At 36.2% G+C, this 13,126-nt stretch overlaps 1 protein-coding gene across 1 annotated transcript in view; it reads right to left on the bottom strand.

Annotated features, from left to right (window-relative positions):
- LOC126355621 (MTOR-associated protein MEAK7-like) overlaps window positions 1-13,126 on the bottom strand; it is a 121,348-nt gene that overhangs the window by 66,179 nt on the left and 42,043 nt on the right. The window lies entirely within an intron of this gene.

Genomic DNA, 13,126 nt, shown 5'->3' with positions numbered 1-13,126 from the left:
GTAACTTGAAGGTGGTTTAATGAATCGTCTGCCAGCCACTTAACTGTGAATTATAGAGTAATCATTTAGATGTGTAGTAATGGGTTTCCAGGGTAGTGGCAGACAAAGTGACGAGTTATCTGGACAATAGAGCGCAGTGCTGCATTGGGAGGTAGTCTGACCTGGTGCAGCACACTTTGATGTGTGAAAGTGGACACCGAGAAGTGGTGTTTGCATACACAAAAAGACATTCCAAGTACTCCTATCCTGTCCCAAAAGTGGTGGCAATTATACAAACATTGAAAAAATAGGATGATTATGTGGTATCTAATGGCCAGGAGTCCCTATCTGGGGAAGTTTGGCTGTGGAGAGCTTTTTCAGTTGACGCCACATTGGGCGACTTGTGTGCTGGTGATGATGAAATGATAATGAGGACAACACAACACGCAGCCTCCCAGCAAAGAAAATCTCCGACCCAGTCAGGAACCGAACCCAGTCACATTGCATGGCAGTCAGATGCCCTAACCACTCATCTAAGGGGGCAGAGAGCATAAACATTAAATACAGTTATCTCCTGTGCTGATAATGATGTCTGATCTGAGATGGAGTGCCTAACAATTTTTTAAAAGTTCCTACTTCACTGCCAAAACGTGGGTAGCTGGATGACCTTGAAAAGCAGCTCAAATTAGATTCGCAAAAGTTTGCCAGTCTTCGTTTCTTACCTATATAGTATCTTAGTGTATTGACCATTGTTTTGAACACACCTAAGCACTTGGTTAGTACATGTCTAATCTATGCTATGTATTCATTTCCAAGGACATAGTAAGCTGTCAGTTGTCTGAGTGTGGGATATGAGTGTAATTTCTTTAAATAATGCATTATAGTAGTTGTTAAACATTAAAAATCTCATATTTGTGATCTCGAGAAGTAGGCATTTTGTAAAATCAGCAACATTGTAAAAGAAGCCCCAAAACTGTAGATGACATTGTAAGAAGGTAATTATACCCTGGAGTATTTTCAGATGTTCCATTGGGTATAATTCTCTGACTAAAATTACAAAAATAAAGCCAAATATGCATAAAAGGTTGAGACACATATCAGTTGTACAGGCAGGCAGAATACAAGTGAGTTATCCATCTGATAGTTAGTTATGAACCTTCCACCACATAGAGCAGAAAACAAGTGATCAGACTCACTGACGTGGGTAAAGTGCTAGGCATGCATTTCAGATCATAAATCATTATAACTACATAATAAATAGTGGCGATAAAGTAATATATAACGAATTACTGTAATTGGGTTAGAAATTACACAAACTGACAATAAATTATCACAGGTCAATAATAAAAGTGATAAGAATGCGAGACTCGGCTGACTTGTAGAGAACAATGGAACCATTGTGTCAGGGAGAGGATAGGGCAGGTGACGTTGACACACTACCGTAAAGGTAAGTCACACAACGGCCAGGACATTGACCCTTGTCCTTGAAGGTAAGGAGGTGACCTTGAGCTTAGTTGAACTTGTTTGTGTTGGAGTCAGACTGATCCACATTCCACCAGTTCTGGTTCCTTAATGCTAATACTATATTCTGACTTTTTATAAGATGGACGTATCTTCATAATCTCAATTTCATCATTCAGTACTGAGTTAATGTCTTAATGATAAGTTACTGTTTTACCTACAGTGAACACATTACTATCTGAGTATGTTGTCCACGCTGTTGATGGTCAGTGTGAATTAATGTCGTGCAATGCAGCCATTCGTAGACTGCACATACTTCCATTTCAGGAACTATGAACATGGAAATCAACATCAGAATCACATGACAGATGGAAGGAGAATAAGTTCCTGCGATTACTTGAGGGGGAGATGACATAGAAACATCGCAAATGGCAGTCCCCTGTATTAATTATTTCGTGTAATACTATGATAGTATTTTTTGTGTGGTTTTGTAAAATTTCTTTAGCTAGTCAATAAGTTTCGAGACTATCTTTGACTTCCCGCGTCTTCAGCTCTTAATTATTGTTGTTATCAGTGGTCCAGATATTCTAACAGAGGCAGAGTGTAATTGAGGTGTGCATACGGCAAGGACAGTCGGAAACGGATATTTTCTTAATGTTAGTATCCATTTGCTGCCTGTGGTGCGAAATTTTGTGTTGAGTGGTGAACAATAAATTACTTCAGTTGAAATCAAAATCTGGTCTGTATTATTCAGTGTCATGTCCAGTGCATACTGAATGATGAGCAGTGATGTACCATCAGAAGAGGAGAAAGTGTGCTACGATATTAACCACCTACTTTACAACATTCACAATTATCATGAATTACAGTTCTACCCAAGCCCAAACAATTAAGTGACATACTGCATTATTATTAGACATGCAGCACTACAATTGAGATAATTTCTAAAAGTAGGATTAGTAATTCGATATCGTTTTAACATTCAGTCCGGTAGAAGTAGAGGAAAAAAAGTTTTCAATATTGTGTTAACAATTCTTTCAGTTTATACATTTTTTGTAAGTGTCAGATTTATGGTTAGCATTTCTTCAGTGACTTCCAGTTATTTGCTACACTGTGCACCATCTCATTCACCATTCATACAGGGCTCAAAGACAACATTTTAGTTTGGTTTGAAGTATTCTGTTTACAGACAGTTGTTCAAAAATACTTGTAAATTTTTTTTATACTTATCATAAGCAAAATTCCCTTCTGTCATAGAAGTATGATTTTTACACAAGATAGGATATTACATTTTCTGCCTGTTACTAAACCAGTAAAGGTACCGAAACAGTATCAAGACCAGGAGCAGAGGATGTTGTAAAACTGTGGTATTAAGAAAACTGATGCACAGAATCAGATGATTTTAAACATTTTGTCACCTCAAAACTGGACTCATTCGTCGATCTGCAGACCAACATAAACCCCAATTTTCTCACTGATTCTCAGTATTTCATTTAACTGTTATTACTAAAGTATACAAATATATAGTGCATATTCTGACACTGATATTTTCCTTGCAGTGTCCTGAGTAATAATGCTACAATAATAGCAAACTTTCGTCAGTAATAATATGTATAATGGTTCTGATAGATACTATACAAACAAAATAAAACCTTTCAAGTGCCCTGAACCTATACATTTTAGTGTTTTCGCAATTATGTCTATAAGATATAGATGAAACTCGTTTTATATCTTCCTGTTTGACCCAGATGACACTTCTTGCGTAATTCTCTGAAATGGTGGCTTTCTCTTTTTCGTTTCAGTGTAAAATGTGGAGGAATATTAAAAATGATTGACTGTGATCTGGTTTTAGTTTTCTTCCAAAACCAAAAGCCTCAGGTTAAAATATTCAGCTGAGGTATGTGTATGATTCATATGGTCGTTTGCCTCTAAAAAGATTCTTTTCAAGGTAAAAGCGATACATTAGAAATCGGTTACCACTGTTAATGATTATATAATGAGAAGCAAGGAATGTGTATAGTCAGCAGAATAGAAAGAAAGATGTACTTTTATGAGACCTATATATAATGACTGTTATCAATAAATTCATAACATTTATGCATAAACAAATATTATGAAATAGAAACCATTTGCATCTACACAGTTACATTATGTCTCCTTAGCTTAAGTCAATCATTCAGCGACTTGACCACAAACAATATGTTAAGAAGAATTTGAAATTATTAAAACAACTTTATCTGCACAACAAAATGTTACTTCCACTCTTACATTTCTATGTGCAAAAAAACGCTGAATATGGTGTCACTTCACAATTAAAAATCTACACTGAAATAAACAAAAATAATCATTTACTCCCTAATCTGCTTGCAACCAGTATCCACCCATCAACTAACAAGATGGTATCTTCTAAGTAATGACATCATGAACTATCTTATCTATGGTATAACTGTAAGTTGGCAACTGTATTTTGTTCTTCCTATGGAGCAATTATCTATTCCAAACTTCCCTGCAGATTTAATATTTGCTTAAATAGTAAGCCCTGAAAGTATTTTTATGGAGAACAAAACAATGACCTTAAGGGAGTATTTTAAAATTAAAACAGTCTTAGTCACAAAGTATACAGGAATATTATTTTCATTTTGATCATCTTTTAAACTAACTTACATTAACTGTAACTATTATATTTCTCTTTAAATCTATACTGTGCTTACATTTCAGTGCATTTGGTCTGAAAGTGCTCGCTACATGATCAAAATCGGTTGCCATTTTTCAATAATTTCAATTTTAAAATCTGCTAAGGTATTTCATGTAAACTGATATATACTTATAATTATTGGACTGCTGTTAAAGATATATCTATTGCATTAACATACATATCAGGTGTCAACATGTGAAACTAATAATAGTATGTAATCCTACCATGACAGTATGAAGGAAGGAAAATTTGAAATGAAAAATTCATCACCCTAAAACATTGCCACCATTGGCTGGAAACGAGCGACTTTACGCCCTTTATCTAGTCATGCGCCGATCACACAAAATTTTATAGTGGTTATGCTTCTCGCTTCTAGTTATTTGACCTACTGCATAATGGATCATTAACCATAGCTGTTAATAATTTCTACTAAACCTACTCCTCAAAAATTTTCTGAATTCATCTGTTCCAGTGTAATATTTTTCATAAATGTGGAAAATATCAAGATTCACAGTTGTATATTGGGAAACAAGAGTGGACATAACCATAGAGCTTCGAAATGTTGTACCATAGAAAAATGTGTACAATGAAATGAATACAAAAGACCCACAAATACAAGATTCTCAGTAAACTTGAGGAAGAAAGAGTAATATTTGCTATGCTTGTATATCATGTTAAGACATAACTGAAGAAAAATTGGAGGGGATGGCAGGTAGAAGAAGAATTGGAAACTAGTTACTGGAGGATTTGAGAAGAGTAGTGTAATGTGATTAAGGTGGGAGAAGAAGATAAGGTGTAATGCCTTTGACAAATATTTTTTTTACATTTATTGAAGCTTTCGATTTCTCAGTTCCCTACCTGCCATATAAACATGTCTTTCTGTTTAAATAACATGATATAATAGTCATTATTGTTATTATATTTCTTTATTATTATTATTGTTATTACTATTACTATGCAGCAGATAATAACAATTGTTATTGTTACTATTTGCTACAAAAGTGGTATTGCAGTACAGATGAGTGTTTCCTAATATAAGTATCTAGTGCAAACCTTATAATTATACAGACAAAATGCGAACAAAAAGTCTTAAGTATAAATATTGAATTAGTATTGTATTAAATGAAAAGTATTTCATGCTGGTACTGTTAAGAAACCCAGTCTTTGTGGTTGCACACTGTATGGATACAGCATTTTACACAGATGTATGACTAATGTTTTATGTTATTCAGAAGAAAATTGTTTGTGATATGTCCCTCTAAAAAAATAACTTGAAAAAGAGACAGGAGCTTAAACCTGTTTAAATATTCATGTACACAGATAAGTGAAGAATTAAATACACCATAAAATTAACTTCAAATGTAGTCTGAAATCATATCTGCTTGTAACTCATTCTACTCACCAGTAGATTTTCTGAATGTGTAACAATATAATGTGCACATGCGTGTGTGTGTGTGAGAGAGAGAGCGAGAGAGCGAGAGAGCGAGAGAGCGAGAGAGAGAGAGAGAGAGAGAGAGAGAGAGTGAGAGAGAGAAACAGAAATTATATTAGTTATGTGTAAAGCACTGTGGGTAAAAAAAAAGGTACCTTAAAACAAAAATATGAATGACTAAAAGGATCAATAAACACAGAATAAAAAGCAACATAATACAATAACAATAAAAGGTCAAAACGCTAAGAAAAATTAAAATTGTATAAAATAAATAAGTATTACACTTACAACTCAAGCAGTGTATAAGTAACCATTCTCCAATTTTTAGATTAATTCTAAAATTAAACTCTACTATCTTCTAGTTCTCCACATGCCTTGGGAAAATTCATAGAAACCACAATGTTGTGAAGGTCTCTGGCAACATCGTTGCCTTTGAAACCATTGTGGTAATACCACCTTAGCCCATAGAGGGCACACAGCATATACAGCATCTGTACAGTTATTTTAAAGCTTTTAATTGATATTTCATACAATATTTAAGTAGTTCCATGGTTGTAAAAAGATATTTTATACATAACTATTTTTATGTTTTTATTGTACTTTGTTTTTTAAGTTTTGACGATTATGTGAACCTGTTTTACACTGTTTGGTTGATGTGTGGTAGAGGGAGAAAAGGTAGGCGCGGCATCTTCGTATTTAAGTGTATGCCCATCACTTTCTGGCACCAGATAATATCACAGCAGCTGAGAAGAGTGCTCCATCTACCATCTTCGAAGGATGCCATAGGAATAACAAGTCTTATTTTATTTTATCCTTATAAGCATTTTGTCATATTTTATTGTCAATCTAGTAAGATTTCTATTACTTTCTAAATTAAATTACGTGTCTGATTGGGTCATATGATATGACTGAAACCAGTCACCTATGTTCTTGTAGCATATCTGGTGCGATCAAGACTGAATTTTAAAAAGAAAAATTTTTAACAATTTTTTGATCACTGTTCCAAAAATGTTTATTAAAATACAGACTTGTTTAGCCACTTAAGCAATTCTGTGGTATGCCCCTCCCAACTGAATTTATCGAGTTATAATCCCAGAAATTTAACACTGTCGTCCTTATCGATCTGAATGTCTTCATATGTTATACTCATGCTGGAAGAAAATCTCTACAGGTTCTGAACTGCATGTAGTGGGTCTTCTCAAAGTTTAATGACAGTGAATTAGATTTAAACCACTTATTAATGACAGTGAAAATGTGATTAGCAGCTATTTCTAAATCTGTACTTGAGTTGCTACTTGTTGCAATGTTTGTATCATCTGCAAACAAAACAAACTTAGCATCTGACAATGTATCAGATGAGAGGTCATTAATGTACACAAAAAAAGCAATGGGCCCAAGCTGGAACCTTGGAGAATACCACGTGTAATTAATTCCTAGTCAGATGAAGACTGACAGTTTACTGCACAGGTATTTCAAAACGACACCCTTTGTTTCCTGTTAGATAGATAAGACTAAAACAATTTTACAGCATGGTCGGTGATACCATAGTATTCTAATTTTCTTAAGAGATCGCTGTGTTACTCACAGTTAAAGGCTTTTGACAGGTCACAGAAAATCCCAGTAGCCTCTAATTTATTATCTAATGATAATAAATTTATGATCTCATTGTAAGTGTAAATAGCCTTCTCTATATAAGAGTCATTAAGAAATCCAAACTGTGACTTGGACAATACATTATTTGCAGTCAGATGCTTAAGGAGACACTTCAACACAACCTTTTCAAATATTTTTGAGAAAGCTGGCAAAACTGAAATTGGTTGGTAGTTTGATGGTATCTCTTTATCCCCCTTCTTGTAAAGAGGCTTAATTTCAGCATATTTTGGCCAGTCTGGAAATGTTCCACTGTTAACAGATTGATTATGCAAATAACTTAAAACAGAACTTAACTCACATGAGCACTCTTTGATTAACTTCGTTAATATATTATCATACCCATCGGAATATCTGTGTTTTAAGGATTTTATGATGGATGCTACTTCTTTGGGAGATGCAAGTGTCACTTCCATTTTACTGAAGTTATTTTTAGGGACTGGTCTCAGATACTCCATTGCACTACTCACTGAACCTGATACCCCAACCTGTCAGTATGAGAATGAAGTAGTTGTTTAAGAGGTTTGCAACACTACATGTACTTTTGCCAAAGTCTCATTTATTTTTAGAGCTATCTGTTCCTCTTTCTTTTTGGCCCCACCTGTCTCTGTCTTCACAATATCCTATACAGTGTTTATTTTCTTACCTGCTATAATTATCTTTTTCTCATAATAAAGCTGCTTCGATTTCTAGATTATTTCCTACAATATTTTGCAATATTTTTTTCTAATACATTACGGTTCTAACATCAGAGCTGTTCCTAGATAGTACATACAGTCTCCTTTTTGTCCTACATGATATCTTTATTATTCGTGTAATCCACAGTTTATTATTTGACTTCTGTGTGATTTGAGTTACCTTTAGCGGAAAACACTTTTCAAAGTGATGACAACTTCATTAATGAATGCTTTGTATTTTCCATTTGAATCAGAAGTACTGTAAACATCTATCCAGTTCATGTCTTTGAGCAATTTCTTAAATTTCTCAATTATTGACTTATTTATTACCCTCCTTTTCTCAGATTTAATAGATTTTTTATCCTGACAAGTTTCAACATTTAACACAAGATGCTGCATGTCATGATCAGATAGCCCATTTACTAATTCTTTTGTGATATGAATTTTTCTCTAGATTTGTCTACAAAAATATTATCAACAGCAGTCTCAGAGCATTTACATGTTCTAGTAGCAAAGTTCACAGTAGGAGCTAAATTGAGTGACAGTGTTACAGACTGCAATAACTGCTCACTGGCAGAGCTTTTCTTTAAATACACATTAAAATCCCCAGCAACCACTGTTTACTTTTTTTTAACTATGAGGTGGGACATCAGAGCTTCCAGATTTTTTATGAAGAGGTTAATATATACTGAAGGTAATCTGTGTATACCTACTATTATAAAGGCTTATTATGAGAGTTATTATGAAATACTAGTTCTGTTGCACAAGCTTCTAAGTGCTACTCAGAGCAAAATTTATTAGTATCAGTATTCTTGAAATCATAACAGTTTCTGACAAATATGGCAACTCCACCTTTCTCCATATTTTTCTCTACAGAAATAATAAGCTAATTTGAATCCTGTAACATTTAACATATCTATACCAGTGGTTTAGGAAGCATCCACCATTCGAGCATCAACAATTTATCCACGTTCGAAGTCACTTAAAACAACTATATAATGCATGCACAACTACACGGGATCCTGTTGTGACCACATCTGACTGTCGCAACGTATTGAGGACATTACATAGGTGTCGTCTGTGGTTAAATACAACAGCGCAAACAGTGCATTTATGTTCAAGAATACATTTCTTGCAGTGGTTACACGTTTTTGCCCTACCCCTGTGTGTTTACAATATTATATTTTAAAACTAAGTGCTTGACGCTTCAGTTATTTGCATCTGTTTGTGTTCTGAACTTTAACAATTGCCTGTGGGATATTTTGTTGTTTGGTTGCATTGGAACCACGATTTCTTGGTACAGTACGAAGCTCCAGATCCACAGCGTTGTCGCTCCTAATATCACTGTTTAGAGCTCATTGTAACACAGCATGAAGAGTGCACAGATGTCTTCACATCCCCATCTGTCTCACTGTGTTTAATCGTTTTATTTTATGACAACAGAGAGTGTACGTCCTATATCCCATTATGAATCTTTGTTTACTTTTGTTTTTAAGGGTGTCTGACACAGAAAATGACGACGGTCTCGTTTACAGGATTTTTGTATTTTTTCTTTAAAATTTAAGTATTTAATATTGTGTGTAATTGTATATGCTATTAATTAATTTTCTAAAAATTCCTGATACAGGTTTGTCATAATATGTTCTCTGCAAAATTCGTCATTCAGACTTTACAGTACTCTAAAGATAATCTGTGGAACATACTCTTACCATTGCTAACATTGCACCAGAGGCAATTGTTTCTCCTTCTGACAGCAACCCTCAATAATGAGGTCAATTTGTCTTGTTGGTTTGTGAATTTTATTACTGGTTAAATGCAAAAATGACGCGATTCAGTAATTGTCTTTAAAAGAACAATCCGAAAACAACAGAATATTGACAGTTTTTTTGTGATAATGAGGGCAGTTGTAGCGATGTTGCGAGTCAGACGACGTCTACTTCGAAGTCCAGTGTACGGATGCTTCATCTATCTGACGACCAACATGCTGGTCCAAATCACATACATCTCATTTTCATTCTGTATACGACCATGACGACATTTCTTCAGCAGCTCAATGCTAGACACAACTATGATTATTTCGTTTATAATGTTCGTAACAGCATTTGGTAGACTGGTTATGTATGTAAGCATGCTCTGATGTTTGGTAGCTATTGTATTTGCTCCAAGTGTCTGGTCCCCTCAGAAATAATCAACAAAAAAGGTTCAATATCTGTAGACAGAGTATACTACATTCTAAACTTTGGTCTGTACGAAGATACTGCCACACACAACAAAGAAAACATTAGTAATCTGATGTGCTCTGGTAAATATATGTTCAGTGTTGTGTCATCTGTAGACAATGAGAGGAAGAGGATTGCTGAGAATTTGGACTGAAAGGAGCATAGATGCAGAGGAGTCTATTGGCTTTAAAAAACGTTTTCTGTGGTTGAGGATTTCATAAAATGTTGAAAATTCAGTCACGGTTTCGCACAGATGTGCTTTTTTGACATAAGGAATTTTATCAAGTGGGCTGTTAGATATGAAGATGTAATTGTATTCGTATTTGTACAGCACATCAGATTACTTATTACACCTTTCATAATAAGTAAAAATATGAAAGATTAGTACCGACCGAATTTGATGAAACAATTGTTTTAATTTTTCCCACTATGAGACAGACTCCAGGAAGAATGTAATAATTACAGTTCCAAATAAAGAAGGCGCTGACAGGTGCGAATATTACCAAACTATCAATTTCATAATCATGTTTTCAAAACACTGACTAGAATTATTAACAGAAAACTGGAAAAACAGGTAGAAGCCGTTATCGGGGAAGATCAGTTTCAGTTCGGAGAAACGGTCGAACACGCAAGAAAATACTGACCTTACAACTCATCTTAGAAGATAGGTTAAGGAAAGGCAAACCTACGTTCGTAGATTTGGAGAAAGATTTTGACAGCGTTAACTGGAATACATTCTTTAAATTTCTGAAGGTATCAGTGGTAAAAGACAGGGGGCGAAAGGTTATTTGCAACTTGTACAGAAACCAGATGGCAGTTATAAAGGTCCAGGAACATGAACGAGAAACAGTGCTTCAGAAGGGAGTGAGACGTGATTGTAACCATTGTCGATGTCATTCAGTCGGTAAACCGAGCGAGCAGTCAAAGAAGCCAAAGAAAATTTGGAAAAAGCATTAAAGTTCAGGGAGAAGAAATAAAAACTTTGAGATTTGCAGATGACAATGTAATTCCGTCAGTGGAAGCAAAAGGACCTAGGACAGCAGCTGAACGGAATGGATAGTGTCTTGAAAATATAATGTAAGATGTCCGCCTCCGTAGCGTAACTGTAGCGTTACCGCCTACCATGTAGGGATGGTCGATTCCCAACAGGGGTCTGGGTGTTGTGTGTCCTTCATCATTTTCATCATCATTGACTCGCAAGTCACCGATGTGGCACCTAAAAAGGACTTGCAATATGGCGGCCGAACTCCCCCGAATGGGGCCTCCTGGCCAACAATACCATACGTTCATTTCATTTTTTATGGAGTAAGAGGAACATCAACAAAAGCAAAACGAAAATAATGGAATGTAGTCGAAGTAGATCAGGCGATGCTGAGGGAATTTGATTAGAAAGTGGAACACGAATAGAGGTCGATATATTTTGCTATTTGGGAAGGAAAATACATGACGAGGCCGTAGCAAAGAGATATAAAACACAGACTGGCAATACCAAGGCAATTGTTTCAGAAGAAAATGTCTATGATCGAAAATAAATTTAAATGTTATAAAGTGTTTTCTGAGCTATTTGTCTGGAGCGAAGCCTTGTACTGGAGTGAAACGAGGAGGAAAAGTAGTTCAGACTAGAAGAGAATGGCCGCTACTGGAAGGAGGTGCTGCAGAAGAATGCTGAAGATTAGATGAGTAGATCGGATTACTAATGTGGATGTACTGAATCGAATGGGGAGGAAAAATATTCACGGCATAACTTGACTAAGAGGATGGATCGGTTTACAGGACACATTCTGTGACGTCAAGGAAGGGTTAATTTAATATTGGAGGGAAGAGTGTGGGATAAAAATTGAAAAGCGACACAATAAGACGAGTACATCAAGCAGGTTCAACTGGAATTGGGTTTCAGGTGTTTTTCGGAGATGAAGAGGTTTGCACACGACAGAGTAGCGTGTAGAGCTGCATCAGACCAGTGTTAGGAGTAAAGATCACAACAACAACGACACAATTATCATCTGAAGAGTAATTACCAATGCACTAAAATCTCTTCCATAAAAAGTATCAAAGATACGCACAATACTACTCTAAGAAATTATACACTGAATCGCCAAAGAAACTGGTATAAGCACACGTATTGAAATCCAGACATGTAAACAGACAGAATACTTTGCTTCGTTCTGCAACGCCTATATAAGACAAGTGTCTGGCGCAGTTGTTAGATCGGCTACTGCTGCTACATTGGCAAGTTATCAAGATTTAAATCAGTTTGATCGTGCTGTTATAGACGGCGCACGAGAGACGGAACATGGCATCTCCGAGGTAGCGATGAAATGGGGATTTTCCAGTACGACCATTTCACGAGTGTACCATGAATATCAGGAATCCGGCAAAACATCAAATCCCCGACATTGCTGTGTCCGGAAAAAGACCCTGCAAGAATGGGACCAATGACGACTGAAGAGAATCGTTCAACGTGGCAGAAGGGCGACTCTTCGGCAATTTGCTGCAGATTACAATGCTGGGCCATTAGTAAGTGTCAGCGAGCGAACCATTCAACGGAACGTCATCGATATGGGCTTTCGGAGCCAAAGGCCCACTCGTGTAGCCTTGATGACTGCATAACGTAAAGCTTTACACCTCGCCTGGGCCCATTAGCAGCGATATTGGACTGTTGATGACTGGAAACATGTTGCCTGGTCGGACGAGTCTCGTTTCAAATTGTATCGAGCTGTTGGGCGTGTACTGGTATCGAGACAACCTTATGGACCCATGGACCCTGGACGTCAGGTTCTGTGATGGGTGTGGAGCCTGTGCAGTTGGAGTGATATGGGAGTCCTGATACGTCTAGATACGGTTCTGACAGGTGACACGTACATAAGCATCCTGTCTGACCACTTGCATCTATTCATGTCCATTGTGCCTTCCGACGGACTTCGACAATTTCAACAGGACAATGCGACATCTCACACGTCCACAATTGCTACAGAGAGGCTCCAGGAACACTCTTCTGAATTTAAACACTTTC

This window comes from Schistocerca gregaria, chromosome 3, assembly GCF_023897955.1.
Source record: "Schistocerca gregaria isolate iqSchGreg1 chromosome 3, iqSchGreg1.2, whole genome shotgun sequence".
Classification (NCBI taxonomy): Eukaryota; Metazoa; Arthropoda; class Insecta; order Orthoptera; family Acrididae; genus Schistocerca; species Schistocerca gregaria.
Note: the sequence above shows the minus strand (reverse complement) of the source record. Positions and strands in the feature narration are given on the sequence as shown.